The following is a 27,110-nucleotide window of genomic DNA, read 5'->3' as shown; positions in this document are numbered from 1 at the left end:
ACTTCTTAGTGTTTTATTCTTTAGGGTTTTTTGTTTTGTTTCTTTTGTTTTGGTTTGGTTTTTCTCAGGCTATCTGCCTAGTGGCTGTTTGGGGACCCATGTGATAAGAATTAGACTACATGGTGCTTTGTGGGCCCAAAATAGACAAGTGAAACCAGCAATTACCATGCCATCAGCCTGCCAAAAGAGCTCAGCTTTTGTCACACATAATCTGGAAGATCTCAAATTCTACCCTAAGCTCCATGTCTCACTGGGTTATCGATGTTTCCTTCTTTCTGCATTGTGCTGTCATATGTAATAGATTTCACTTACCAGTTCCAGATTACAGAATTTAACTGCATGTTCTTTTTAATACTTTTTTTCTTTTTTTGGGGGAGGGGCACTTAACCACCTTGACTGAATACAATAATTCATGTTTAATTTTTGATATAATGAGTTTACTGTTTACTCTGAATTATACTTTCTCTTGGAGCTACTTTCTAAGTGAATGACTCACTTTTCAGAAAATATTGCTTCTGAACTTTGTTGAATCCCAACCAGAATTTGCTTAGCAGCTGAACAATTTCAAGTAATAAGCCCAAAATTCATATTGCACTGCTTTTTGTGTGAACACAGATTTATTCATAAAAAAAACAAACAAAAAAATCAAAACAAAACTGAAAAGCTACAAAAGGATGCAAATACAGTTCTGAAATATCTTTTAGAATGTCTCAGTAACCTTTGCAAATACTTTTTTTTTCCTCAGGTTTATCTTCTTGTGTTATAGGCATAAGTTCTAAAAATACTTGAAATACTTCTAGAAATGCTTGTAAACTAGTTCTAAAATTCTTATGTGCAAGGAACTTAAACAGAATGATCCAGTGCAGAGTGGTGTTTTTCTCCTGAGAGATGCTTTTTATGCCACTTAAAAAAGTCCTTTAATTCCTAAGGGCTTGGCTGTGTATGGTTAGGCATAGATTATAGAATAGTGTGGTGATGAGCTTTATTTTGTAAGATAACCACATGGACCTAGAGTGCCTCTGGAGTTTGGACTTGTACAGAGTCACGAAGCAGTTATCTGTCAAAGATAACCACATTGACCTAGAATGCCTCTGGCTGTGGAAATGGTGGATTTGAGGACAGGAACTTGAATATGGGGTTCTCAAATCTCATTTATTATATGAAAAGCAAAAATCATCACAGGCCACTAATTCATTTAAACAATATGATTCCTGACTGCTCTTTCCTCTCTGTCGACTGGCACAGATCTAGTCACAGTAAGGATAGGTTTGCATCAGTATGCTTCTACTGTTAAAAATGAAATTTTATTAAACCAAACCATATTATAATAAAGAAGCTACAGTTTAAGACACCAGATTGTGAAGTTTCATTGATAAGTACTGCACAGAGAAATTATCTGGAAGTTCATTATACGCACCAAATTATTGCTCACTCTGAAACAACACGTCTATGGCCTTGACATTTAATCAGAGCAAGAGTGGCATTTATTGAATCTCATATTTAGTACGTCAACAATTAAAATTAGTTTTCTTAAGGCCAGTAAAGTGCAAAAGCCTTGTTATTTTGGTTTTTTGTTTTGTTATTTTGTGCTTCTGCCTTCCCTTGAAGATATGTGTTTTGGGACTTTAATCATAGGGTTCGTTTTAAAAAATGTCTTTCCCTCTCTTTGTCTCTTTATCTCATATGTTTCACACAGTAGTTTTATCTCTTTATCTATCTATACCAATACAAGACAAACCATAATAAAAATAAAGAGCACAATTTCTAGGTAAATATATTTATACCATTAATAAGCAGTATTGGTTTCTATTGAAAGTGCACTTGGAGTAGGTACTAAGTTTATGTAAGAGCTTAATAAAGTAACATATGGAGAGCTGGCACTGACTTGATGGCTTGCACACAGATGGCTTGTACAGCGTGCAACCTCTGTGCTGCCAAGTGACTTTGCAGATCTGTACCGAGTGTGCCTAAATGTAATAAACATTATAAATTCTCATTAATTTATGAAAGATTTGGTACACTCCAATAACTCTAAATATTTCTTGGTAAAAATGAAAGACTAGGATTTTGATGCTAGTTTTACTTGTTTAATAGGAACGTAGATTACAGTTTATTGGTATTTACATCCTTGGTAATTGTTTTGCATCTCACTATAAAGAACTAGGCTGAATACATGCATAACATATTAGAAATGCCATTAAGCAAATGATTCTGAATTAATGTTTTGCCTCTCTGTGCTGTGCAAAAGAAATTTTCCCCAATTAATTTCCAATTGATTACTCTATATTGTGCCCCAAGGGAATGCAAAAAAAGTCTGTTTATATGTTCCCTGCTATTCTGTTTCTGTAGTTTGATTAAACTAAACATCAAAAGAATAATTTATTTTATGTATTACTAAAGTTATATAATTTTAAGTTGTAAGAATCTAAACACGTGTGTATTCTGAACTAGCATACCATTGAACCTGAATTTATTGTGTTTATTTTTAACTATCTGTAATAATTTTTTGAAGTATATGTGCTTCCAAAGAATAATAAGGAAGTAATATTAAATCAATTTGTTAGTCCAAATCACACATATCTCATAAGCCTTCATGAGTGTCTGAGGTACTTTTAGTAGCTTGAATTCTTCCCAAAGCCTAAATGCAGAATTAGTTTCTATTAGTTTACCCTCCCAGTTCAAGAGGTTCCTATGCTACAAGATCTCTTCAAAACTTCTAACCTGTTAAGGGCTACCTGTTAAGGGCTTCTACAAGTGCTGGTTTCCACGTGAATCTCATACTGTAATTTTCAGTTTTAGCCAAATGCCATTCTTTATAAATTTTACAAAATCCCCATCCCTGGTAACTGGAGAAAAAAAAAATGTGTCTGGGCTCGTTCTCTTCTGTTGAACTGTTCTTCAGCTTTTTTATTCTTTACTAAGGTATCTGATGATACAGAAGAAATCAGCAGATCCAAGTAAAAAAGGCAGAGCAGCATTTCCTGGTTAGAACTTGTGAAAATAGCTAGGGGGAAGAATATTCAAACATACATGGTTATTTAAATCCAAAGACTTTTAATTTTTTTATTATTCTGTTTAAAGTACAAATTTAGAAATATTTTTATTACCTGAATGAGCTCAATCATGTGTTTAGAAGGAGGAGTTAGGATTAAATCAAGTCTTTTCCTCTGCTCTACCCAAAAATATTTTCATGTAATAACCAGAAAAAAACACACCGGGAGATGGCAAAAAAGTTTAAGATTATTCACTTGACCATTAAACTATAAATTATGAGTCCTGGCTTGATTCCTGTGCTGCCAGCTTGGAAGATGTGTCTCTAGGACCAGGCCTGTAGATCTCAAGTGGATAGAGAAGTCTCTTTCCAGACTTCAAAAGCAAAAAGTTTTCCTTAAGGTGTGTTCATTGATGGCTAACTTCAGTTTGCTCCCTTTTTAGCATGCTGGTGGTTTTGTACTACTATTGCAAGACATCTGCTCATAAATTATATAGGACGTAGGCATATAACAAAGAGTTCACTTTATTTGGGGAGAGAGGGCAGATAATAAATGATTAACTGTGAAATGCTTTAATTCTTACTTTGAACTAAGCCTTAACCTTTGAACAGAGGATAGGAATTGGAAATCAACCTTCTGATTATGCTTTGGAAGATTATATTCCTACATCATTATAGAAGCTTTGAAAGTTTTACTTGTTTGGCATAGAAGTTTACAAGAACTGCAATAAGAGAATGCAGAAAATTACTGCCAGGTTGGACAGAGTATATATTTTTCTCTATGCAACTCTTAAACTTTGTTTTTAATTTACACATAAGGTGATGAAGAAAATGAGACTGCAAAAAGATACATGTAAAATATACACAACTACTATTTCTTTAATATGCATTCTTAAAACATTGAGAAAATACAGGTGCATGTTGTAACGCATAGTTTCTCTGTGGTGCTGAGAGATCCTGATAAAAGTGCACAATATTATTTTTTTATAGGCTTCTCTGTATCTCAGAAATAAACTGAGTAACATGTGGCAGTTGCTAGGGTAACCATTTTTTTGCATTTTGCAGAAAAAGTCCAAGAATAAAACACATGTAAATCGGCAGTGTGGAAATCAGTATCATATACAGTCTCATATTCTCAATTTGTTCCATACGGTTTTCCTCTATAATGTTTACATAACAATGAATTAGATCTGCTTCAGCTTTTACCTCAAATCTCCCATACACTTGTATTTTGCATGGCTAAGGAAGTCATTTAAGCCTTCAGCTACTACGGTTAAATTGGTTTTTGCCCTGTCAAGCTATATACATTTATTGTCAATAAGATATAGCTGTGATCGCTGTAAGTGCTGATCATGTTTGCTGGGTGTGATTATTAGGTCATGTAAGCAGAAATTAAATAAAATTTTTAAAGTTGTCCTTTGCACTTAAACATGACTTCCTGTAATTGCTGAAATTCCATTAAGCATCTATCTTCTTGAATAGGGGTGTCTTTGTGAAAAGCCAGCAGCATTGGACACAAGTCCAATTTAGGGCCTGAACAGGAGCTCTTCTTAAGGCAAACATTTTTGTGCTTGTTTTGGAAAAAGTTTGGTAATAAATTTTGCAGGCTGTTGCATAATAAGAAATGCATCCATGCTATAAGAGGAAATAATTTTATAAGTTATCATTAACATTTTTATTTGAATTACATTGAAATACTTAACCCTACTGAATAGCAACAAGCAGACTTTGTTTAGCGAATATAAAGATTAGAGCTAAGAAATAGTCTGTAATATCATGTTGGTACTTGTAAAACTTCTTTGTACTTCATACTTCTGAATTTAGCACATGCTCATGTTGGAATATTGATTTACAAAGTTGCTATAATACCAGTGATTAATATCAGCAATTTAGTTTATTTTTACAGAAGCATTTTTCTTACAAAACCATTATCAAATTATAGCTTTTACTCTTACTTTAACAGAAATGCAAAGTGCCTGCACTAGATGGTTTCTAAAATGAGAAAAACATTTTAAAGGCTTCCTGACTCTCCCTCTAAACTTAGTACTAAGTTAATCTCATGATAATGATTCTGTGCGTGTTCAGAACTTAGAACTGAAAGGACTGTCCTACGTTATTCACTGATAACATTAGAGCAAATGCTGGAATTTAGTTCTGCAAGCTTATTTCTGCCCTGATTTACACTTCATGGCTTCAGTGAAGTTGCATATAGTTTATAGCATGGTTCTGGTTTGTCATCCTTTGCACATTGCTGTGTTTTTTCAAAGATTAAGACAAAAAAAAATAGTGTTAGTTTAATCATCTGTAAAAGGGTATTCTGAATTTTAGGAGACTCTAATTGACCAGCTCATGTTTCCTAAATTACTCTTGTAGAAGTAATTACTGAAGGAACCTTGATATTGTAGGTAGCTATGAGAAACTCGGCACAAATAATGGCTTCGAACTATCAAGATTTCTCAGCAGAATCTCTCATGAAACTCTTTGCAGGTTTATATTGTGTAAAAAGTGAAATGGTTTAAGTATATTCACTACATGAAGGAAAATACCACTCTAAGAAGTGAAAGCCAAAGTTCAGAGCTTATTATAAAGTGGTTATTTACTGATTCTAATTCATGATTGCTAATGCTGTCTTTTCAAGATTGTGTATAAAATTGTAGTATATTCAGCCTCGGATCTATAGAATATACTGAACACCTGGCTGAGCAGAATACACAGATTACAAATTAAGATGGTAATGTTTCAGGGAATTGTTCTCTCCTACTAGAAAATAGTTGTTTTCTGTTATCTGAATAAATATAGCATGTTATTTTAAACAAGATAGGAAGGCATTTAAACAATTTTTAGTATCCTGCTGGGATGTGGTCAAATTACCTTTCTCTTTGTAAGTAACAGCAAAGCAAATACAGCCTCTTGACTAAATGAAGTTTTATTTCCTTTATAGCTGCTAGCAGTCTGTCAGGCTGTCTGCCTTCTCAAAATTTTCAGCTCCATAACAGTGGCTCAGAGACTAAACTCATAGTATAGCGAGGCAGATTGGACAGTACCCTTCACTTCCAGTCACATCTCAATGGCTCTTATCCAGTGCAGTCATGCAAAGACATCTAACCAGGATCTGTTGAGGACAGTGGTGCTATAGATTGTCATCTAAGACAGTGTTAGCAAAGGAGTGAGCCCCTCTACTGATAGGATCATAGCATCTTGGGATAGTCAATTTGGAAGGGACCTCAGGAAGTTGCTAGTTAAACTTCCTGCTTGAAGCAAAGTCAGCTGTTACGTCAGACCACTTATGGAACGTAAAATCAAGCTTTGAAGTTTCTTACTATTTGCTATGTAGGATTTATAAATCTTGTCCTTTGATCATCCCATTTCACATAGGTCATGATTGGTTTTGGTCCATGTAGATTCAGTACTGTACTTCGATGTGCCAAGCAGAGTTTATTTTTAAGCAATGCTAACACAAATTCATTTTTTTTATGGAAGTGAACATTTTCCTCAGCCTCGAGTATTGATTATTCTTTACCACTTATATTAAAATATCTGCATTTCAATTAATGATAGATCACTTCCACAAAATTTACTCAGGCTTTTTGAAAGTTTGACTAACCTCTACATGAGAGAATAGCAGATTTATACCACAACTTTTATATGCTTACTGTTGAGTAGCTGTAGACAGATAGTCTACAATCTCAGCATAACTATTATAATTTCCCTGCCATATTTTTGTCAGGCATATATAAGTGTGTTACATATCAATTTATCTTTTTTTTTTTTTTTTCTTTTTAATCTTTTCTATGTCTTTGTGCTGTTGCTAGGGCTGATATAAGGACAAACCAACACAAAACTTTATTTGAAGAACTGACATATAAACCAAATTTTGTCACTTTTTGTGAACATTTGGTAAACCACAGAGATCGTCAGAGCATTGATGAAGACTAACTAACTTGAAAAACAGAAAGTTTATGGGTTTTTCAACCCTTAAAAGAAAAAAAGGTATTTCAGTTTGGAACAGAAGGACAGGAGCTGTGTTGGCATAACTCAGTGTATGCCAACTCCAAGATCTTTACTTCAACTGAGATGACCAAAGACCTTAAAAGTACTAGAGAATTTGGAAAGTGTATGGGTAATTTATAATTTCAGCAAGTAATATTTGAAATTGTATGCAGTTTTACTTTTCTATTCTAGTTAGAGTTTATGGTTAGATGATAAGTACTGAAGGAAATATTTAAATGTCTAAAAAAGGTACCTAGATCTGGATTGCACTGAGAAGCCTCTGAAGGCAGTGGGATCACTTTTACTGCTTCTAATGACCAGAATAGGAATACATTTTTGATGTCCATTGTCAAGTATGAGGAGTATGTCAAGTAGCCATAGAATCATGGAATTATAGAAACAGAATTAACTGTGTTGGAAAAGACCTTTAGATCATCAAGTCCCACCTTTACCGCAGGACTGCCAAGTCCACCACTAAACCATATCCCTGAGGGCCTCATCTACACATGAAAAAAATGTTTACTACAGACAAGTGAAATATAAACAGGAAGAAAAAGTTACAGTGAGGACCATGTGTTTACATTTTTAAAAATAGTTTTAATGCCTGAGTTATATTTCAAGGTAAGGCACAGATTAACAGGCATATTGAACAGGTTTACTCCTCATCAAGAATGATGATCTGCTATTCTTTGCTTTTGAATATTATGGTTTCCTCACACAGGCAAAAAAGAATGTGCAATAGTTGCCAAATATTTGGCATCATTCTGCTTAATTAAATTCCATTTAAACAGAATGGAACACTAGGTTTGTTTCCAGTGTCTTTCATAGTGTTGTACTTGAAAAACTACCTGCCCAACTTTTCTAGGCAGTAAAGGCTGTGCTTTCAAGGTTTTTTTTTGTAACTGGCTAGGTAGATTTCCTTTTATCAGAAATCTTGTATTCAGAAAGTTTTATCTCTCCATCTAGCTGTGTTAGGTAAAGAGGCAATCATAACATGTAACGTAACATGTATAATAATTAGGATTATTCAGAAAAAAAAGCTCTTAAGGAGTTATTTCTGTCTTTTATTTCATGGCATGAGTGGAAATGAAGGAACATGATGAATTTTGTATTTCTAGATAAAAAAAATAGAAACATTACAAAGCAAAGAGAAAAAGCATTTACAAATCCCTTCTGCATCTGTTGACATCAATGGCAATTTGGCCATTTACCACAAATGGAAGTAAAATTACACTCAAAGACGGCAATTCTAAGGACCATCTGTGAAAGAATTCTGTACTGTTCTATCTAGTATGGAAATTTTAATGGTAGTAGTTTATTTTGTTTGGTTTTAGTTGATAGTTCTCTTATAATTACTTTTATACAGAACTCTGTTAAAACAGTGTTAATGGGAAAGTGGAAACAAACACAATTAGCAAAAATCAAAAAGAAATAAAAGATAACAATTTCAGTTGAGGCTTTCACAATATTTTTGGTCCTGCTTGTTTTACTAAGGTAAATCACCACACACAGTATCACTAGCTCTAGAGGTATGGGAGAGGGCAGTTTATGATTTAGTATCCATGGCTAATGAGGCAAAATTATCGATACTGTGAGTTTTAGTTAATCAGATTTATTTTGATTTATATCTTAAAGTTGTTTTAATATAACTTTTGCACCTTTTTTGTGTAGTTAGCAGTAACAGAATGTGTGCTATAAAATGAAAGTGTGCCTGTTACAGAATGAAAACTGGTATTTTGGTTTTATTATACTTTAAAATCATGGAAGCAGCAGTGTGAACAAAAATGCATTGGCTCTTCTGACTGCTGTTGAGACAGAGCAGAGGTGAGAATATAGTCCAAGTATACTAGAACTTGTTCTGAACCATGGGTTCTTGTTAGCAGGTTTAAGTATGAAAATGTGCTTTTTTACAGATATCACTATTGAAGAATTAAGTATGTTGTATTAAAATTACTCTATGCACTAATATCTAAGGAGTTTCTTATCTTCCTATCTGATTGAATATAGTGCTTGTGTGATGTGTGTCAAAACATGCAAATTCTTGGGTCTGTGGATGTGAAAAATGTAGGACTATTGCTGCGCAGTTCCACAGATGACTGGCTGTTCTTTCTGCCAAAGAAAAATAGAGATCAGCAGCTCAGCTGCTGCTCTTGGAATGCAGGATACATTTCCTTATGTGTTTTCAGCATTTGGAGTTTAGAGTATAATCCTAGAATAATTCACTGAATAACCCTTTTTTCTCTTATTGCACAATAAGGATGAAATGGCCAAAAATGTATTTGTTTGACACAATATTGATGACTGAATGATCTATATCAAAGCAAAATTCAGTGGAACATGTTACCTGAATTATCCATGCTGGGTAAAATTTCTGTTCAGACAAATATTTCAAAGTTTACAGATCATTATATTTACAATTACTTAATTTTTTCTTCTCTCACCTCATAAGGACATCTCTGTATAAACTGCTATAACAACAATGAATAATTTAATTTCTCTCAAGTGCTGTAGAGTTTTGTATTTGGTCTTACCAGCAAGTAACTGGCCAAACAAATTAAAATGAAATAAGTACTGAAATTGCTACATTCTGAAAGAGTAATGAAGCAGGTGCTGTACAGTCTTACCTGCCTTTTTTGAAAGTTAACACAGCGTGTCTTGTGTAAAAAGAGCTATGTATTCAAAAAGTTGTAATTCACTGAATATATCTATGATAAAATTGCGGTGTTCTGCTTAAAGGATAACCTAAGTAACTCTGTTTTTTTATAAACTGGTATTAAATGGGAGTTGAGTAGATAATGTCCCTCAAGCTATAGTGGTAATGAAGTACCACTCGACTGTAATTTTATTCTGCATACTAAAAGGCTTTTTTTATTTGTTTGGAATTTAATAAAAGAAAACATTGTACTTTATAAATTCATCCTATCGTTTCTGAAACATACATTTGCAGTGGAGAGGGAGGAAGAATTTTTGAAGCACTGTCTAATTTCTGTATGGGACACATGAAAATGTGCGATTTATGCGGTTTATGTTTGGAGAGACATAAATTTGATGGATGGACCACTCAGTGGGTAAAGAACTGGCTAGATGGCTGCATGCAGAGAGTTGTGGTCAATAGCTCAATGTCCAACTGGAGACCAGTAATGAGTGGTATCCCTCAGGTATCGGCGTTGGGACCAGTATTGTTCAACATCTTTTTCAGTGACATGGACAGTGGAATTGAGTTTGCCCTCAGCAAGTTTGCTGATGACACCAAGCTGTGTGGTTCAGTTGATATGCTGAAGGGAAGGAATGACATGCAGAGGGACCTTGACACGCTTGTGAGGGGTGGTCTGATGCCAGCCTCATGAAGTTCAACCAAGCCATGTGCAAGGTCCTGCACCTGGGTGGGAGCAATCCCAGACACAGCTACAGGTTGGTCAGAGAAGAGATTCAGAGCAGCCCTGTGGATAAGGACTTGGAGGTGTTGGTGGATGAGAAAATGAACATGACATAGCTTCAGTGTGTGCTTGCAGCCCAGAAAGCCAACAGTATCTGGGATGCATCAAAAGAGGCATGACCAGCAGGTTGAAGGAGGTGATCCTGCCCCTCTGCTCTGCTCTTGTGAGACCTCACTTGGAGTATTGTGTGCAGTTCTGGTGTCCTCAACAAAAAAAGGACATGGAACTGCTGGAACAAGTCCAGAGGAGGGCCACGAGGATGATCAGGGGACTGGAGCACCTCCCATATGAAGACAGGCTGAGAAAGTTGGGTCTGTTCAGCCTGGAGAAGAGAAGGCTGCGTGGAGACCTCACAGCAGCCTTCCAGTATCTGAAGGGGGCCTACAAGGAGGCTGGGGAGGGACTCTTCATTAGCAACTATAGTGACAGGATATGGGGTGATGGGTTAAAACTTAAACAGCAGAGGTTTAGACTGGATATAAGGAAGAAGTTCTTTACTGTGAGGGTGGTGAGGCACTGGAATGGGTTGTCCAAGGAAGTTGTGAATGCTCCATCCCTGGCAGTGTTCAAGGCCATGTTGGACGAAGCCTTGGTTAGCATGGTGTAGTGGGAGGTGTCCCTGCCCATGGCGGGGGGGGGGAGGGGTGGGGTGGTGGAAATGAAAGACCTTAAGGTCCTTTTAAACCCTAACTATTTTATGATTCCATGATTGTATGTTATGCAGTGGATTTGGAACTCTTGTTACACAGGGAAGAGGTTTTTATGGAAAGCTCACCCCCATGTGAGCCTTGCCTGGAGCAGGCTCTCCTATCTATCTGCTTTGCTTTGGATCTTGTAACATGGAGCCAGCTGGTGTGGAGAGCTCAGCAGGTGATGCTGCAGTTTGATGGAAACACTGTGAATTAGCTCGACATTGTGTCATCTGCAAAAATTTGCTAAAACTTGACATAATCTCTTGGGAAAGCTGTTTTCCAGAATGGAGAGGAAATTCAGGGTCTTGAAGGAACTTGGCAACAAGAATGAACTTGGGGGTGAAGAAACTAATGTCTCTAGTCCTTTGATTTACAACTACCATGACACTTGCTAAGATCTTTGAGAAAAGCCTCTGTTTCCGCATAAAAATTATTCCTGTCAAGATGAACAATTTTATTAGGACTTTAGGTACAGAATAAATCACATAAATAGGATATAAATAGTGACACATATATATATCCTTTTTCAGTAGAAATGTGCCACTATTGTAAAGCAGGAGTAGGAGACTTTATGTTTATTTGTATTCAGGGAACAAGTTAAACATTTGCCCCTATATAAGTGCCTCCCAAGTCAGGAGTATCTTTCTCATGCTGTCAAATGAGGATAGCTTTTTGCTTTAGCACCATGATTGCAAAGCTAACCAACCCAATTATCAGTTATTGTTTCTCCAACCTCTCAAGACCCCACTGGAAAAGCCCTAGTAATATCTAACTATCATACTGCTTTTCTAAAGGCTATCCAGGATGGTGGCAGTTCTATGGTGATTTTAAAATTGGCTCAGTGCACAACTTTGTCTTTGTTACGTGTTCTATTACCTGCTGTTTACTCTGGTTTATTATTCTGTAATTTATTCAACAAGTAATTTCTGAAATTGTCTGATCCCTAGACAGAGAATTGTTTAAAAAAAAAAGTCCTTTTTATTATTTTTTTGTTTTCTCATAGTGGTAGCTGGATGTCTAGGGACTTTTTGGTACAGCTGAGCTTAAGATTTTTACCTTTCTTATACCAAATGTTTTAGAGACTTTAAAGTATTTCCTGGCAGAGTTGTTATTAGCATGACAGGGACCCTGTAGTTGAAAGGCTCTTTGGGGTAGTACTAATAATCAGTAGATACTTTAAAAAAATATTCCCTGTAGCATTTAATTAATCTTTGCAGTGTTTACCTCTAAATACAGATGCTTATGCAGGAAAGGAAACTGCTAAATGGTTTCTTTTGTGCCAGTGTTCTCAAAAAGCATTTCACAGTTTGACTGGGAGTTAAGAAAAGAAAAAGCAAAAATTATTTTCTGCTCTAATTCAGAGGTCAGTAGAGTTAAGCTACCATTAAATTTGGGGCAGATATTTTAATGAATTCCAGAAATACAGATGAATAGACATAATGGGAATACAGATATCTTACTTCCTTTGAATTAGAGCATTGCTGCTTGTGGCCAAGCAGTTAAAGCAGATAGGCAAGCTGAAATAGAGAGTTTTATTGAGATAAAACATTTTGTGGAGAAGAAATATTTCTAAACAAAGAATAATTGTTTCAAGGATATGCTGTATAAATTTGTGTTTATGTAATTCAACTTTCCCTTCATTTTAATGACTTTGCATTTGTTTGGGCTGTGCAGAAAACCATTAAGAAGGTTTGGGAATGCTATGGGTAAGAGCGTATCTGTAGCTTACTCTTCCAAGCAGTTTGTAAATTAAAGCTAGGAAAGCATAAAATGGAAGTGAATGAGCATAATAAATATAATCCTATTTGTTTTTCTTTGGCTTATATGACTAGAACATGTCTTTAAATCTTGAGAGAAGAAAACACACACATATGATTATAGAAACCCAGGTCAGAAGGGACTTCCAGGATCATCTGGTCCAACCTTTCTTGGCAAAGCAGGTCCTAGACCAGATGGCCCAGCACCCTGTCCAGCTGCATGGTTGACTATCTTTTATTTGTTTTTTTCTTTGCTATTATTTTTATTATGGTTGATTATTATCCAGTATCATCTTCCATGTATAAAGAACAGGGAGATCCTTTTGGCAGAGCATAATTGGATCAAGCAAAATTCTGAAAGTTCTTTGTATTTCATCCGCATAAAAATGAAGTTTTGCGCCTGGTGGCATACTCAGCTGTTCCAAACAGAACCTGAAGTAGAATTATTGACATCCACTGGATATTTCTCTGGTGCAGAGGAGTTTCGTGTGCTGTGGTAATAAAACTTTATCAGTTCAGGTTAGCTGAGATTCATTGTGGAAATACTGATGACATCATTTATAGATTTTGTGTATAATGCTGAAGGTCATGCTGTTTGCTTATATGAAGTTTTTGGCATCAAGAATATGAAGGAAAGTTCTGTATGAATGTCATTTCACAATAACAGCATTTAATAGCTTGTGGACTGGTCAGTCAAATAAGTAAAAGGCACAGTAATTATTTTTTTTACAGTTACATTACAGTTATAATGAGAAGTATTGATTTTTCTCTTAATACTAATGTGTCTAATGACCTTCCTAATGATGTCTGTCACTACTATTTCTTTTCAAATTCTACTGGCATTTTCCCTTCTGTAAAGAAAAGGATTTTAATTGCTTGTGTATTGTAAGGATGAGACTTAATATTCTTCTTAGAGTACTGTGAGGACTTGAAGACTTCTGTTAAAAAGAAATAAAAATTTTAGAAGCTGTGCATTTTTTGATCTTGAGAAAGATTTAGAATCTCTTGGTTTTTTGGTCTTCAGAAAATAGTTCCTTGAGTTCTATGTGTGAGAAATTAGTTTTTCACTGTCAGTTTTTGCTAGTTGATGTTAAGTAGAGTTTGTGGGCTTTAAAGTGGAAGAGTTTATTAAGGTAGTTTATGATAATGTTTCTCAAGAGTTTTGTTTACCTTCAGCTTTTAATGGTACTATCTGAAAGAAGGCTACGTAAATTAAGGAAAAGGTTGATGTACCATAACTCACTAAAAATAGGTTTAATTGTTTCTCTATGGTGACTTTCCTTTCAGAAGTGAGATAGAGCTTGTTTTGAAAAGCTCTGTGTTTTCTACTGCTTATCTTCTTCTATTGCTTTAGGAGTTCTAAACCGTGGCTATTAAACATCAACCATTTAAAATTAGAGTGGTTGTTACCAAACAGCAAAGCTTTTGGTTTGCTTGTAGAATCTATTAATATAATAAAGATTAGGAGTAAGAGTCAATGAAAATGGCTTCAACACTGCTAAATGGTTTGCTTTTACTTGCAAACATGTAATTTTGTCCTCTTCAAGAGAAAAATGGTCACAAATGATTTGCAGGATGTATTTGTGTAAGCTGCTCATTCTTGATCAGTTAACAGAGATTATAGGTTATATTTTTCATGTGTTAGAGGCAACAGTGTTGCCTGATTGATCTGGTCCCATTCTGGTGCAAGAGAGGAATACTCACCCACTTCTGGGTACTCCAAACGGGCATGCTGTGATGTCATGCTCAGATGTACCACCCTGAAAGGCGGTACTTTGGGGTTGCCATAACAACATCAGCCAGTCATTGTCTGACACTACAACATAATTGCAGGAGGTTTGAGGTAGTATTAACCAAAATACAATCACCACACATTTTGACTGCTTTGCTGGTTAGGAATGTCTATGCTGTTTACTCAGATGATGCATATTTGCTCTGAACATGTATGACTGGAATGACCACATTGTTCTGAAACTCTTTGGCATAACTGCATAATATTTTAAAGTAGTGTGTTAGAGTGTATGTGATAAAACCTGTTATAAAGTTACAAATATGCACTTAATTTTTACATTACAAATAAGTAAGGATAAAGATTCAGAAAAGCTGAGCATGTGCTGTGGTATACAGAAAAAAGTTTCATCTGAGTAGTCCTTTGCATATAACATGAAGAGCTGAGAATCAGGTTTTCTCTCTCCTTATTGTACAGCACATTCTGTAAAAATCTAATGCAGTACCTTGTATTTCTTGTTTAACAACTAAAATGCACATGCAATGTGTGTGAAAACAGGATATTTAATTAATGGAACCAGAGGTTATGGTTCACAGTAAAATAAGCCAGCTTGCTCAAAACGGATTTCATAGACAGAGGAACAAGCTTGCCAATAGCAGGAGCTAATGCTTCAATACCTTTCATTTTGTACTCTGAAAAGGAAACCTCTTCTTAAGCTCATTCATTTTCCAGAGGGAATATCGAATGCTGTGGTGTATTGTCAGAGCTGCTTTATTGTCACCATTTACAAAGGTCACCTGAATTAATTGACTTCTTACCATACATATTGTTAAACTACCCATTGCCTGACATTTATGGAAAGGTGGCAGGCTTACAGCCATTGGCTATCTGTTGATGGTTGTTTCCCAGTGTTTGTTTCCCAAACACACTAACTCTAAAATTACAAGCAAATAATTGCTTTGCTGCAAAGGAACAGATCTCTAAGGTGTACAGGAGTGAGGGGGTGGGTGGAGAAAGAGGAGTAGGAGAAATAATCTAAATACTGAGCTGTTTTTAACATAGAAATAGTACTCTAAAAAGGAAACAAAAACATGCAGGAAGATGCAGGTTGTATGTTTCCACTTTGAAGCATGCGTTAGATGGCTAACCTGTCTTTTCATGGTGTAAAGTAAAATATCTCTCCCTGGCATTCTCTGATGCATGAATCACAGATCCATGCTGATGGACTTTACTGAATGTGTTTTCATCTGAAGGGATACTGAGATACTCTCATACTGCATGAAGGAAATGACATACACATGCGTAAACACAAACACATTAGGCAGCAGTAGTGCTAGCATGGAATTTTTGGTTGCATAGATTGGTTAAATAGAAAATTGCTGTCTTTTTTCTAACACCCTACATTTACTGTCCCCTCCATCCCCCTATGCTGGTTTCATCTCCTGAACAGCAGTGCTGGGCAAAAACTCCAAATAGACATATGAAAACAAAGACATGGAAAGCAAAGACAAACAGTTCCGTGCCTTCCTATACTAAAACAGGCAGAGCTTTTATAGTGATGGATTTGAACAGTCTCTTTACATTAAAATATACTTTAGAGGCACCCTGCTGTGATCCTGTTAATTACCAGAGAAGATTAGAACTCTTCTGCTTAATGCGATCCTTTTTACCAAACACGTCTGTTCGAGCTGCATCAGTAATCAGACATTCACACTGTCCCTTCTGACTGGAAAAGGGATGTTTTTTAAGCAAAGTCATTTGCCACAATCCTTAAGATGTAGCCTGGCAGAAATTCAATAACTGTTTGTGATATGCTCATTCAGCCTAGCTGCTCTAGTGGTCTTTAGGTCCTGACATAAACAGCATTCCCCTTAATACTAGCACTGGAAAGAAGAAAAGAGGCTGTCCTGTATCTTGTTTTATTGGTTTCAAAACACAGAGCAACTGTGTAATTTAATTTTGCATCTGAAACATCAAGGGAAACGTTCTCCGTTTATAATTTTTTATCCTTTGATATTCTTTCAAGCTATAAACTGCACAAATCTGACACTCTTGCAAGAATATTCAGATTATCTCCAATTTGCATTTCCACTCAGAAAGTTAAATGTAAAAAAAATAAAATAACTATGAAAAGAATAAAGGGGAAAGAGTTTACATGTTAAGATAAAAGACAGAATAAAATTGAAAATAAAGAACTTACCCTGTAATAGGAGTAGTTTCAGAGCTGGAGTTCTTGCATATCAGTAATTTTGATTCCTTAGTTTAGGTAGCCACATACTTGTATTAAAGCCAGAGTCTGAATAAATATGCATACATGTGTGTGTGTGAGAGTCGTGTGCATGCGTGTCTAACAGTATATAATACAAAGATGTATCTATTGATATCCTACACCATGAGAGACTCTCTGTGCTGCCAGCTGAGATCCCTTATGTTTGCCAGAGTGCTGTTGCTGCCTGGCTGGGCTGAGGCTTGCGATCCAGAGGAGAGAGAGAGAGGGGGGAGAGACAGAGAGATGCTCGCTAGCTGTTCCTGTTTCTCCTTGTTTCCATGGTGGTTAGTGGTGCATCGTTCACCCACTCGATTGTCACACTGACATGGTGCTGCCTGCTCAGCGGTCATTAATAACTGAGCCCCTTCCACTCCCCAGAGAGGAGCCAATGCTTTGGCGTGCCCAGATGCCACGTAGTACACGCGGCTGCGCCAGCCTGGTTGGCCGTGGGAAGCTGTCTGTTACGTGACACTGCTGCTTTGGGTACGGATACACGAAACAAGCCTTTGCATGCTTCCAGATATCTCTTCCGATTTGTGGGAGTTACAGGGCATGCTTTGTGTTTGTACAGAACAGCTTGGGAGGTTCCCCCCCCCCCTCGCCCCCCCCTTTTTTTTTTTTAAGGCTGCATAAGGATGTTATCTGTGCTCGGAACAACTTGTTAGAGATCACTGAAGTTCTGCAAAAGCTGCTGTAGTTCAGAAGTTGCTGAATGTTGAAACCATTCAGGAAAAATGTCTTGTTCTTCCTGCCCCCTGTTTTGGTGCTTTTTTTTTTTATTTTTTTTATTCTTAAGAAAGTTATTTTTCATACTACTCCTTTTCCAGATTTTATCAACTACTAAGTTTTATTTTGTATGTTTATCAGTAGAAAATATGAGTGATATTACATCTCCTGGACAAATAAAAATTCAGAATAAACTGAGGAAGGAACTCTGTCAAATAATATCAGTTTATTTCACTTTCTGCCTACTTGTCTCCTTTATGGCCATCTCATTATATAAACAATAAGCTGCACAGATTTCCTTCTCCCTTTCTTTCTCTTTTCTCCCTTTGTGCCATACTCTTTGCTGAAGAATTACCCCCACCTCCCCCCCCATTTAGCCTGTACCTGTGAACAAAGGGCATACAAAATATGAAGGTTTAAAAAGCTGTAAAATGATCTATGTTTGGTTTCTTTTTCTCAGTTCATGGTTGCTATACACTGAAATGCATCATCCCTTCTTCCAGATGGATGCTCTTAGGAAAGTTTTTTTTTTTTTTTTAATCATACGTAATGTTTTATATAAATGAAATTTCTTTGCAATATAAGATGAAGAACGGTGAAATACAAAGTGTTGGTTCTCAACAGGTCAAAAGGAAGAAAATGTTAGATATCTCGCATGAATTCAGTACTCCGGCCCTGACTGAGGCAGGCCACCCTCTAGTGGATTAAAGTGAGATGTGGTTCTCACTTCACACTCATCTGCTTTGTTTGAAGAAAGGCTCACAGTCCTGGCTAATAACACTATGAAAAATTTCTGAAGATTAGCAAACAGTGTAAATTAATGTAGTTTTTGTAACAGCAATAGCACCAGAATTCTATTATAAAATTGTTGCGATTTTATGAATACTGTATATAATTTCGATTCACTTTGAGTCTGAGATTGTGGACTGCATTATTTTTGTTTTTCTTCTGTAAGAAGATTATTTTACACTTCATAAAATCACTTATTATGAAAAGTGAATTAAAGTAATGCAACTTGAATCAATTTCAGTTTGTTATAAGTGTTTAGGGCAAGTCCTGTCTGACTCATTGGTACTTATATTGTTGTGGCTGTAAACAGCAGTTTTTTTTCTTTCTGCCTTACATATATGAATGCTGCATTTAGAATAAGTGCAGGGAACAACATTTTAATGTTTTAAAGTTGTCTGCTGTTCAGTTTTCATACAACTGAGTAGGACTGCCTCAACCTGGTTGATTCTATAGATAAAATAATGGCATTTAAGTGGTGGATTGCAAATACATAAAATACTCTAGGGTAGGAGGAAGGCCAAGTGCCCTTGCATTTTCTTCCATTCTCTTATTATGGACATCACATTTTTTTTTCTAATGTGAGTTAAGGAGATATAACAAAAACAGTTGGGGCAACCCATCTTTGCTTACCTTTCAGGTTTTCTTCCCTGGGGCTAGGACAGGGAACACATCAGGCCAGAAAGAAGATGTCACATCACCTTTCTGTAGCCTCAAGGCTCACTGGTAAAACCTTGTCTCTTCTTTGCCCCCAGGAGGTGGCTCTTGGAGCCTCTGGTATTACTTAATATTCACCACCATGAGCTGCAAATAAAAACCATTGTAATTTCCTAAAGTGAATCTGTGAATCTTCCCTGCTGCACAGCATAACAGCCCATGTCTGATGGGACAATGTTTGGGATGTGTTTAAGATGCACAACCCAAAGCCAGAAAAGTAAGACTTCCTGCCATACTGGCCCCCACACGTAGAATGTAAATCCTTCCTGATCTCAACCATGTAGTTAGCCACACCTATCGCAAATGAATGATGTAAACGTGTGCTACAGGTGTGGGACAGTGGCTGAAAGAAAAATACAAAAAGTCTGGACAAAATTCAAAATAGGAAAATGTTCTGTTAAAGCCAACTAAATACTGCTATTTCTCTCAAGCAATGGTGAAAATGAAGATCTGGGGAAAAGGGAATAGCATGGACTGCCATTATCCTACATGAAAGCTTTCTTGTGTTTTCTCCTAACCTCATATGGTTACTGTCATTCAGTCAATATCTGACTTTCTGGTTAACATGAGAATCATGCAAAAACATATTCAGTATTTGACATGTGAAATTAAGATTACAGAAGTGGTTCATTTGGGTTGATTGGTATGGACTGTGTAATTAGAGGGCTAAATAATTAAATCAGCTAAAGTATACTTGCAAAAAGAAAGTGAGTTCTTATGTTAGACTATATGCGCAATTAAAGTACCTCCTTGATAGGCATACATTTACATATTAGTTGAAATGTTATTATATCATAATAAAGTTCAGTTGTGAAATAATTGAATTTTTTAATTTAGCTAATGCTAAAGAATAATTTTTTTTCAGACTATCTGCAGGAGAAAAATATCTTTTATAACCAATACAATTATGATGATTAAGGTTCATTAAGTTATTTTCCTGCTGATTTAACTATGATGCTTGGTGATTTTAAAATAGCAATGTAATCTATTCTACCAGAACTACATATGTAGCTTATTAGATTACAGGATAGGAAAAAAATATTTCAGACTGATGGAGAGATGGTGAAAGTAATGTAGACTAACTCCAGGTATTTATTTAGCATACATTTAATCTGATTATGGAATACACATGGAAATGAACTAAGTAATTATTTGTTTGTAATGGACAATTAATGTGATGCAAAAACCCCTCAATTATTAAAATACAGTGGTTCTGTGTCTGTATTTTTCTTAAAATCGGAAGAGGATTTAAAGACCTTTTCCTTTTTTTATTACATAGAAAGGTGGAGCATCCTTGGGCTTTAATATCCTGCAGGCTTGTGGTTCAGGAAATTAATGGTGACCATTTCTAGTGTTTTTAGGCTCTGAGAACACAGCTGTGTTTAGAATGCAGCAAGTATAATTAAGAACTGCAATAAATACTACATAGTTATAGTAAAAAACCCACAGGTATATAATTTAAATTCTAATACGACACACTTTATATCACAAATTGACAATTTAAAAAAAAATCTTTCTAGTTGCATCTTCATACAAATTATATCCAAGTGTAAAAGAGCTGACACTTTTTGAATAGCTTTATCACTTCTGACTACATGTACCCCTGTCTTCGTTTTTGAGGCACCATAACTAGAAGGAAGAGGGGTGATTGGTGACTCTTCGCACTTTCTTCTTGTAGCCTTTAGAGTGAAAAAGAGAGGAGCTGGTGTTTGACAGATTAATTCTCACCAGTTCTGCAAAGCATACCCTTGGTGTAGCTTCCATGTAAGGTGTGGGGACATATTGCTTTCTGAATGAAGGTCCAGAACTGCTTAGATTCAAAGACATCTGTCTCGTGGCATCATCAGTTATTGGCTTATTATAGGTAGTTGTTGCTGCATGATTTGCCTGGAAGAGAGAAAAAAGTGCTACCACTTCATGTAGTCCCATTCTGTCAGCATTTTCAGTGCAGTGTTGTTAACCTGATGCTGTCATGTGCATTTTTAGACATTATGGCCACTAACTATTGGCATTTTCCTAAGGGCTGTTCTTTCTTACAGACAAGGGCTAACTTTTATTAATGTGTCTCTCTCTGAAATTGAATTTTTATTTTCAGTTATAAGCAAAAGCAACATATCTAGCCCTAACTTTTCCCTTACTGAAGATAAGGGGCTTGCTGCCAACAAGGAGTTCAAGTGTCTAAATACAGTTGTACTTCATAATGAAAAGCATTATGCTCAGGGTACTTAACCTGCTACCAACTTTGTTTTACCGGATCTCAAAGTTAATGTTGATAGGATAGATACAAAACAGATGGAAACAAATCTAGCAATGAACCTGTAAAGAGTTTAACATAAGGGAAATTTCATGTCTACACAAAGCACCAGTTATTCATTAAAAGCTATGTAAGTAGTATGTGCAATATGACTTGGCAAAATCCATAACTGCATAGTAAAAAGTCATACAGTACAGGCAAATTCAGTCATGTCTGATGGGGGTGAATAAAAACACTAGCAATGAGCTGATGCTTATCTTGGTGATCAAGGGTATTTTGCATACTCCGCCAAATTTGCCTATTCATGCAGAAACTCTGTTCTGTGAGATAAAAAGGAAAAGATCCTGGACAAGAGCTATAATTTTTTTCCTCATTATAGGTCCCAGAGCTATAGTCAGCCTTCCTTAGGAATCACTGAGGTCTGAAAAATCTTAACATGTTTTATACCTGTTGGGTCTAACTCAGAATGATACCTGAGTTCTTCTAATTTACATCCCTGGCTCTATTTTAGTAGGTAAAAGTCTCTGGCATACCAGCTGAAGGCTGGAAGTGAGTCACACATAGCAACCACAACCTCGCTATGCTGCCTGGGAATCTTAATGAAGACAGAGTAGTGAAAAGCAGCTAGAGAATCCTTATGTGCAGCTGGATTAGGTAGATGAAATATGGGAAATGCTAGGTAGATGAAATATGGGGTCTGTAAAGAGGTTTTCAAGCTCAGTGTACGTAGTCCTTTTTAAAACTGATTTAATCTCAGTATGTTTATGTCTTACTTGTGGTGACAACTCAATTTCTGTAACCCGCAGTGATTGTATATAACTTATTGAGATCTTCTCAGTGGTAGATGTTTAAGACTGTGATGAATGCATTGGTGCAAACTGGTTGTTGCTCATAGGACCCAGTGCATGAGATATACCTTTTAGTGTCATGGCTTTTTTAGCTAATCAGTATGTGAGGTTGATGAAGGAAATGGTGACAGTAATGATTTGAATATAAAGCCTAGAATTTTCATCCTTGCTGTGACTTGTTATTCTTATGTGTGTTGATAAATCTTGAACTTTCTGTCCTTATAGAAGACTCTCTTTTTCTTTGCTCACTTGTTTTTCTTTCTATAGAGAATTAACTATTTGTGTTTCTTTTTATCTGAAACAGGTTTACCCCCTTTCTGTTAACATTGGGAAGTGTGGCAAATAGTGAAAAAGAACCTCCTTCTCCCACTAAAAGATTTTTCAATTTGGCCACTTTCCCTAAATGCCACATGTATTGTTTTTTAAGTATATATGGCAAACCTCTGCATTTCTCAATAATTCAGGTTCTAAATTCAGACTTGATTTTCTTACCTTTTTTGATGAGACTAAACAAACACTATCTTCTTTTATATTTTATTGTGGTTTAATGTTAAAATGGATGGGCAACAATAGCAATCCTATATAATTTCGTTTTCATAACTATTTGAACAGAAGCTATATTGCAGATTTAGAAATCTGTACAACCACAGTGACCAAACTAAATATTAGAGCTATAACATCATTTTGGTTTTAGTTACTTTTCCTCTAAGAGAGGTAATGTAGTAATTTCTCCATGACATCAATAGAATGAAGTTATCTTGGTTGAGACAAGGAACAGCACGGATATGTTCACTGTGTGTTCAGAATATGGTTACCTAACGATAGTTTAAATGAAATGCATTAAACCATTGGAGTGTAATGGGTACCAAATTAAAGTTTTCGGTATTTTAGTTACACAATTTCTTTTTTTTTTTTCAGCTTGAAGATCTAAAATATTAATGAAAAGATCACTGTAACATACAACAACCTTACTGAATAAAAGCCAGTTTAATTAGGATTGCAGTAAATGTGTCCTACGTAATTTGCCAAGAACTGTGGCTGCACATTAGGTATTTTTCTTTAAATGTAAAGTTATCTTTACGTTAACAAGTTGGAGGTGGAAAGGATCATATGCATAATGACTTACTGGAGGAGGAGCTGTTTCAGATGCTTTCACATATTTCCCATTACTAAGGAAACCACTTATTTTGTCTGCACATGTTTTGAATAGATCTCTCATTTGAAGTCTGGTGCTCAAGACACTGAGAATTGCATTATAGGACCGAGAAAGAGGCAAAGGAAACAAAAGAGGCATAAACCCACTCCATCTTTAAAGAATACAGTGTATGAGTACTGTATTACATGCTTACAAAAATGTGCACATCTGTTTATATTTGAGAGATGCATATATGTGCCTTTTGATTCTTTTGTTCCTACTAAAACCAAAATGAAAGTATTAATAACTAAAACAGGAGAAGGAGCTGTTGTTTTGTCCTGCACTTTGCATGCCTGTATTCTAAAGATATTTGAGGAAGCTGGTGTACCATTTAGGTAAAAAAAAATATTAGTTCTGATTTTCATTTGCTGAGATGAAACATGGTAATAGATTAAAGTTGAAGGAAGTGCCTATCCAATGATAATCACTAAAACAAAGCTGCAAGGATGGCTATGCATTCAACAGCTGGTCAAACCTTTGCTTGGAAAGTGAGCCTGTTTTGGCAAAATTTCTTGGTTAAGCTTAAGACACGACTACAAATACACACTCAAACATGCTTCTATTGGGCCAGCACATTTTCACCACATGAATAGCACATGTATTCTGTGCTGGCCAAACACTTAGATAACAATTGAATTAAACCCCTTTCTATTAGCTGTTGCTTATGCTCAGAAACAAAGGTTGCTTTAGAACGGCCAGACGAATCTGGTTTGACAGAATATCTTTTTAAAATATAAGTATTTAAATAACTTGGAACTGATTCAAAATTATTCATTAAAGGTCAGAATTGTTCACAAATAAGGTGGAAGAGTCAGAGATATGTGGAAAGGTAACTGATTACCAGAGAGCTGTAGGGAAGGAAATTAAGTATGTGGCCAGTAAGTGTTCTTATTAAACATGTTCAATATACAAATTAGTTTATTAGTTAGTTTTTCTGTCAAACAGGGTAGAAAAGCAAAGACAAAGATGGAAATTCCCATTTTTAAGGCCTGCAAACCCCACAAGTCTGTAGGGTCATGTAAAACCAAAGCCAGCACTACAGAAAGTTAACTTTGTTTGAAAATAGTAATACATTTGATATTTTGAGTGTGTGTTAATACCAATTTATTTTGTCATGAAGAGCGTTAAGTCATCAGCTATTGATGTCTGATATGTCTGATAAATATTTATTTTTAATATATGTTGTGTAGTTTGTGTGCCATTTTGGGTGACGAGATTACTTTTAAAGCTATTATGTTTCAAAAGGATTTATGTGTGTTTGTGTGCACAATTAGTGACCAGCCAGGCCTACACAGATTTTCTTCTTTAACTACTTGACTGTTAAATGAGAGGGAGAATGATGGCTGTGTAAAGCTGACATGTCCTTGGCTTGAATTAGCTGAATACTTTTGAGTGAAATAAAATAGATGTCTTTAGATTACATACAGATACCAGAATTCATATACCTCAGGTAAGAAATACCAATTTTTAATATTCCAGAGTATTTGTGTTGTTTCAGTCCTGTACTGGTTATGTTTGCTTTTTACTGTCTTATTGCAAGGATTCATAACATGTCTCAAGGTACACTAAAAGCTTTGCTATTCATTATCCTTCAATTTATGCTTCCAGCAAGAAATAAGATCTTCAGTGTTTGGTAATACTGGCAATTTCTTTCATGGTATGTTTCCAAAAGAGTGCATTCAGCCTCCAATTCCCATCAGTATTATCACAAAAAAAGATGAAATCAATATTTTTTAATAAAATAACTGGTCTAGCTACTCTCAGAAAAAGAAAACATCTGTTTTTATACTAGAATGTCAATTTACCTGGTGAGGACCAGGTAAATACTCAAAGATAATTAAGTAGATACTCAGAGACAATTAAGAGTTAATAATTTAATTTATGATTCTACTTACCAGAGAAAAAGAATGAACATTTTTAATAACTTAATTTAAATATTTGGATTTAAAATATAACATAAAATGCAGTGGATACTATAAATAGTATTTTAGTACCAAATAAATTTTATGATGACATCAATGTGAGGAGGAAGCAAAAGACAGGGAGAATAGAAGGGAGGTTTTCCAATGATAAGCACTCAGAGGAACATAGGAATATCATTCAGAAAGGCTGTTTGAACTTTGGTAATAGAAATGGGATTATACTCCACGTAGTCTACAATGAAAGGTCATTTGGAACCAATAACATGTAATTCAGCTGTAAGTTCTGTGGTTATTACTTAGAAATAACTGAGGAGGAGAACATATCTCTGTATTACTGGTCAATCAAGAAGTATGAGCTGACATGCCACAACATGGCACAGCTATGAAAAAAGAGTAATAATCACTCGTAAAATGCACCAGGAAAGTTATTCGACCAGCAAAAAGGAATTAGTAGCACTTTGGACACCTCATTTAAAATAATTTATTCAGTAGTGATTTTGTGCTAGAAAAAATTGTGAACTCAAGCTGGAACAAAACCAACTAAATGCTATTCAGATGATAGAGGGGCCAGCATCACAGAGAGGTTTATAAAACCTTGCCTTGTACAGTGTAGGAGACCTGCTGACAAATACATCCTGCCGATACACAGTAAGGTAAAGCTAGTAGAGGAACAAAATATGCAAGTGGCTGTGATTTAATTTAGGGTCTGAAAATAAGAAAAGTTTTTTGGGTTTTGGGTTTTTTTTTTCCTTCACATTTGAGTCATCACATCCTGTGACAAGTTTCAAGTGGAAATAATTTGGGTAGAAAAACAAAACCAAGGGAAACCATTAACAAAACTCCCCTTCCTTAAAGATACTGATTGGTATACTTACAAATAGCTGACTTCATGCCTAAAGGAGAAGGAGCTAAGCTCAACATTTTAGGAAGATCTTTTCAGTCAGTTTTTTTCTCATCAAAGATAAACCCTACCTAGCAGATTTCTGTATAAATCGAGTCCTCATCTCTGTGTTCAAAATTCTCTCAGACTGTTTTTTGATACTCTTAAATATTTGCGAACACGGGAAATACTTATTTTTCAGTGGTAAAACAGCTTTCCTTAATATTTACCCTGGTAATTATAATAGAGCAAATGCATGTTTAGTAATTACATTTACTTGCCATTACAGAATACGGGTTTGCCTATCTCTTTATACTCATAGTTGAGTGGCACTGCAAAAGGTTCAGAAAAGAAAAGGAAACTAATATCCACATAATAGTGTTTGATTTCCATTTGTCTAGGTGGTTCTGGAAACAGTAACCCCCTTGATAATATTCACTAAAAAAACCTGACATTCGAAGGCCTTAGATTTTTAGATTTGGTTTTGTTCCTATCTGCAGCTTTGATCACTAAATAGAAACAGCACTCTGTTGTTCTGGTAATGTTTTCAGTATCTTCTGCTGGTTGTTTTTTCTCTTTTTTTGTGTGTGTGGTTTTTTTTCCTTTTTTTTTGTGTGTGTGTTTTTGTTTGTTTGGTTTGGTTTTTTGTTTGTTACTGTGACAGATAACTGTCCTGGGTTCAGCTGAAGCAGTTATTTTTCTCCTTCTCAGTAGCTGGTGCAGTGCTGTTTCGGCTTTAGTCTGAGAACAACACTGATAACACACCAATGTTTTTAGTTGTTGCTAAGTAATGCTTACCCTGATTAAGGGTTTTTCAGCCTCATGCTCTGACAGTCAGGAGGGGCATGAGAATCCAGAAGCAGAGACAGGACACCTGACCCAAACTAGCCAAAGGGGTATTCCATACCACAGCATG

At 35.7% G+C, this 27,110-nt stretch overlaps 2 protein-coding genes across 3 annotated transcripts in view; one reads left to right on the top strand and one right to left on the bottom strand.

Moving 5' to 3' along the window:
- The window catches only part of LRRN3 (leucine rich repeat neuronal 3), a 34,149-nt gene extending 17,022 nt beyond the window's left edge, over positions 1 to 17,127 (bottom strand). The window contains exon 1 of the mRNA XM_005154292.3: positions 16,798 to 17,127. The gene's annotated coding sequence lies outside the window, so the exon portion shown is untranslated. The remainder of the gene's footprint in view (positions 1 to 16,797) is intronic.
- The window catches only part of IMMP2L (inner mitochondrial membrane peptidase subunit 2), a 473,442-nt gene that overhangs the window by 214,732 nt on the left and 231,600 nt on the right, over positions 1 to 27,110 (top strand). The gene's annotated exons all lie outside the window — the stretch shown is intronic.

This window comes from Melopsittacus undulatus, chromosome 5, assembly GCF_012275295.1.
Source record: "Melopsittacus undulatus isolate bMelUnd1 chromosome 5, bMelUnd1.mat.Z, whole genome shotgun sequence".
In the NCBI taxonomy this organism is placed as follows: Eukaryota; Metazoa; Chordata; class Aves; order Psittaciformes; family Psittaculidae; genus Melopsittacus; species Melopsittacus undulatus.
Note: the sequence above shows the minus strand (reverse complement) of the source record. Positions and strands in the feature narration are given on the sequence as shown.